The 4,957-nt window shown below is 38.9% G+C and overlaps 1 pseudogene; it reads left to right on the top strand.

The window, feature by feature from the left end:
- Positions 1-2,153: 2,153 nt before the first annotated feature.
- Positions 2,154-2,269, top strand: LOC112474844 (annotated as a pseudogene).
- The last annotated feature ends 2,688 nt before the right edge of the window (positions 2,270-4,957 follow it).

The following is a 4,957-nucleotide window of genomic DNA, read 5'->3' as shown; positions in this document are numbered from 1 at the left end:
GTGCGGCGGGGGCCTGGGACTGCGCTCACCTTGGGCCGGCCAGCTGAGGGGAGGGAAAGGGACCTCTTCCTGCGAGCGCGTCCGGGATCAGAAATTCACCAGGGGCAGAGTTTGGTTTCCTCTGCCTTGCCCACTTTTCTTTCATTATCGTGTACGTGAGAGTGAGTTGGGAAGTTTGAAAAGTTGGCTCAGATGTGGTGGGTTCGGGTTTTCCCAGGGACAGGCGCCGCCCACCGTGGACGCTGGATTTGTTTCTCTTTCTTAAAGGAGTCCGCGGAGGACCCGGGAGTGGAAGCGGTGGAGAGGCTGGGAAGAGACTTGTGGGAGGAAGTCAGAGGTGGGAGTGGAAGGGCAGGTGTGTGCATGGGGGCGTGGGGTTTCAGAATTACAGGGAAAAAGTGGGGAGCTTAGGTTGCTGAGGGGCGCGGGTGTTCTTTAGATCTCCTGTGAGGAGCAAGACTGCGTGATAAAATCTCTATTTGTATCCTATTCCTCTTCTGCTTGCAGATTAGTGGAGACCTGTGATTTCAAACTTGCGTTGACCTGAGCCTAGGTCCGTGTCCTTGATTAGCTTGCCAGGTGATTCTGGTACATACTTTATCAGATTTTGAGAGCCACTGTTGTAGGTTGTGGTGGCCTTAAAAGGAGAGTGTGACTAGAGGAGATTGCTCCTGGAAAGATACTTGGACACTTTAGGCCTAGTCTTTGTGACTTGTTGGGAGAATTATTACCCATATAAGATGGCGAGGAGGCAGATAATGTGCGTGTTAGTTGTTTGAAATCATAGGTAAATAAAGAGACAGTAGTGCTTTGTAGGGTGAGTCTGGAGGTTATGGGAACAAAGAATAGCATACTGACTATGCATGGAGTGATGAGGTTATAGGGTCTCAGAGTGGAAGGGGAATTGAGAGCTAAGGAGGCCACAATACTAAGAAAAAGCCACGTTGGCCGCAAGTGGTCAAAGTTAAACTATGATATCTAACAGCTCATTTCCGATTTCCTCTTGCTAGATGTTTCGCCAAGTTACTGTTTTTTTTTCCTTTCTCATCCCCACCAAATGCAAGAGCCCCAGGGAAAATACATGACTGAGGCTGAATCAGTTTTGACAAGCAAAGGACAATGATGAAAGGGACTTAGGAAGACAAAGCTGGTCTTTTTGTTTTTTAAAAACAACTGAAGAGTGAGAATGGTATGAAACAGAATGAAGCGGGGTGGGGGTGTATATCTGTTTATTTTCTCTGTCTTCCTACAGTTCCCACAACAATAGAAGTCCCCACATCTTGCAGTTCCAAATTACACTCCCCCTTGCTTTTGGGCTTAGGACACACGTGGTGTGGGTACACACCTATTAAGGATGCTGACTGCACCCTACAGAGCCTGCCTGAGGGGCTGGGTGTAACCTGCCTTTATAGCTGGCACATTCTAGACCGCAGATGCCCGGAATTTATTGTGGGAAGCATCACCAATTGAACAGTTGCTGAAAGGGATTGCATAGATGCAGACAAACTACACCTCTGGTGCTGACTCAGTGATGTCTCTTGTGATTACTCTCTGGAAATTATTACTTTAACTGAGTAAACTCTTTTGGGATGGATTAATTAATTTTATTATTCTTTTATTATATCTCCTTCTTGGTACTATAGCCCCTTACAATTGAATATTTTCTTGACCATGACTTATCCTGCCACAATTTACCTACTTGTTTCCCATTACATTAAATTATACAATAACGAATTTCTAAGAAGTAACATTGTACTTTAAGTCTGAAGAATCTTGTGGTGAAAATATGACCCCAGAAAGCAGGCCTCTTTTTTAACATAAATCTGGTTGGAGAAACCTTTTTCAAAAGGCTCCACTTAGCTTAATTAAATCAATTATGTGTAAAATTACTAGTTAGCCTTGTTTAGCTCGTTAGGTAAGTTTACATGTCTGTCTTTCTGTAACTTGCAAACTATGAGTGTTCCAGGGATGTTTCACAACTCAGAGACTGTTAAATACAATGTTACTGTTAATTTTGAAATGTACTTTTGTTCATTTGATTATTTCTAATATGGAAATGGAATGTAATTGAGAACTTTGTTGGTCAATTTATCATTTGAAAATAGATTAAATTTTATACGGATAACACCTAAGCTCCATCAAGAATTAAATCAGTCTACGGCCATGCCACCCTGAACAAGCCCGATCCTGTCTGATGTCGGAAGCTAAGCAGGGTCGGGCCTGGTTAGTACTTGGATGGGAGACCAAGGAAGACCAGGTGCTGTAGGTGTAAATAAAAAATAAAAATAAGGGATTGTAAGCTGACAAGGTCCTTGCAATCTGTGAGGAGGTCAACCAAGGGATGCCTCACCTAAAAAAAAAAAAAAAAAAATTAAATCCACCATTTCTTTGAGAAAATGTACTAGAGCCTTTAGGCGGTGCCTTTCTTATGGAGGTGTTTTCAGGTGTGTATCCCAGCCCACAAGGGTGGAGTAGGGTTCCCAGAGAGATTGGCACTGCCTGTTGTTGGAAACTGAGCACTGTGGACCACTGATACAGGAGCCGGGAAAATGACGGGCTCCAGAAGAAACAGTATATATGTGGAGTTGGAGTGAGAGCAAGTTGGCTCCAGGATTGAGAATGAGGGTTATTAAGGAGTCAGGAGACTAAATATATAAGGTAAGGGTGGAAGATCAGGGAGGCAAAATATGTTTTCAGCAGCTATGATGCTATGAGGAAGATGAGCCTGGATTGGAGAGATGATCTAAAGATAAAGGATATTCACCCATTGGGCATGTCTAGGTTGAGAAGTGCTTGAATCACATGATCATGAATGCTATGAGGAACCTTTTCCTCTGGGGACAGCTAATTACTACCCTGTTTGTATTTTGTTTTCACACAGTCCTTAGGAGTGTGGCCAGCTGTCCCCTAAAGGCATATAACATTTATCTTTTGAGCTATTTATCAAGTAATTTGTAGACTGCACCTATCTCTGAGGAAGGTAAAGTAGTAATGGTCAACCTCTTGACTACTGGCATAGAATCAGATGTAATCTCCATGTTTCTGTTAGTGGCCCATTTTAAAGACTTTATACAAAAACTAGTCATGCTATCTAAAGTTTCCAACTGTGCCCTAGTACTCTATCTACTCATTAAATAAAGACGTATTGACAATTATGCACCAAGCAATGTGTTCCCTTCTGGGGTTGTGAAGGTAACGAAATGATGTTTCTGGGTCACAGGAAGCTCATGGTTAGGTACTTAATAATCATTATAAGCACAAACAGAAATTAATGGATCAGATCCATTTACTTAGTATTTCCTTCATATTCTCTAAAGGTCCCATGATATATTGTATATGTTCACCAATCATTTGAAAAATTGAACATTAGCAGACATGAGTTAGTTGTGATTTTCGAAAAAGTACTTAAATATTATTGGCCTCTCAGGTTCTTTTACTGGCAGTTGTGAAGAGTTTGGACTACATAATCACCAGCATTTCCCATTCTGCTCTGAAATTCTCTATGATTACTTCTTATCAAGGGTACCATAAAAAATGTTAATTAAGGCCTCCCCAAAGTATCTCTGAGAAGTTCAGTATTTCTACTTCTGTTGTTAAATGGTCATTTCAAAAGGTTTTAGTTCTCTATTTGTCATCAGGTTGCATCTCTGATTATATAAGCATTACTCACTTGGGTAAGAAAAGGCAATTTTCAAAGCACTTACAAGTGGTATCTTCCACCTCTTTGGCTATAATAGAATCACTCACCATGGGATGTTTATCTGGGTGTCATTCATATACATGCACAGACAATGATGGCTTTAATTCCTAACAGCACGTTTCTCCAAATACTTAGTCTCATCTGCCTCATTCAACATCTGTTTCCTGATATTTAAAAAATTGTCTTTTTCTCAAATAAATTTAACTTCTGAATTATTTGTTAGAGAAGGGCAGAATAAAGCGAAGTTGTTTTTGGAGTGAGGATCTATTCACAGTGCTCCCCAGTGATTCATTTTTTTTTGTTGTCGTTGTTTTTATTTTCATCTTTTTTTTCTCTTTCTTATCTCTTATTGTCCCTATATTCTTTTTGTCTGTTCTTTTATGGCCTCTTGTTCCTCATCTTTCCCTTTTTTTCGCTCTTTCTTGCTCTCTGATTCTCTTCTTTCTTTCTTTGCCTTTGTCTCTCCTTCCTTTCTTTACTCATATCTTTTCATCTTTTCTCTTGTAGTCTTTTTTATCCCACCTTTCATTTTTCCTTTTACTTCTTTCCCATTCCCTACTTCTGTTTGTCTATTTCTCCTTCTGTTCTCTTATTTATTTGTATATTTTTTAATTTATGTCTGTTGTCTCTCTACTTTGGCATATTATATGTTTCTAAAAATCTGTGAAAGTCAAATTATCTGAAAATCAAATAACAAGCATATTACGGGAATTCTATAAAAGCTAAATATAGATTATAAGTAAAATTTCCAATTACACTTAAAATGTTAAAAACAATATTTAACAATATCTCTAACATTTTATACATTTTTTAAAAATTTGTTGTTTTCCTTCGTAATGGAAAATGTGTACAATGATCATTCTATTAAAACTAAAGATTTTCCTATTTTGACACATCAGTGATTTCCATTTTCTCTTTAATTCATTTTATTAGATAAGCATTTTATCATTAACATCAAGACTTTCGCTTTTCCATTTTCCCAAACTTATAAGTTCGAGTTGCAATAAAATAGTCAAATAAGAGTTCAAATAAGACTGTAAAAAGAAGGATAATGATGTCATTGAAACTGCTGAAATTGCATATCAACATGCTGATAGCCTCACTGCGCAGTTCGATGAAACATTTGTTAATTGATGGATTAAAGACTGGATTTGTCATGGAAGGTACTCCAACTGTCAGTGTCTAATGCAGATAAATTCAAAGTTCAAAAGAACTCAGTAGGGGACCACTTATACATATAATTGGACCTTTTTAAAA

The sequence above is a fragment of the Pteropus alecto genome, unplaced genomic scaffold, assembly GCF_000325575.1.
Source record: "Pteropus alecto unplaced genomic scaffold, ASM32557v1 scaffold7, whole genome shotgun sequence".
NCBI classification, from domain to species: Eukaryota; Metazoa; Chordata; class Mammalia; order Chiroptera; family Pteropodidae; genus Pteropus; species Pteropus alecto.
This window is presented reverse-complemented; position numbering and strand designations above follow the sequence as displayed.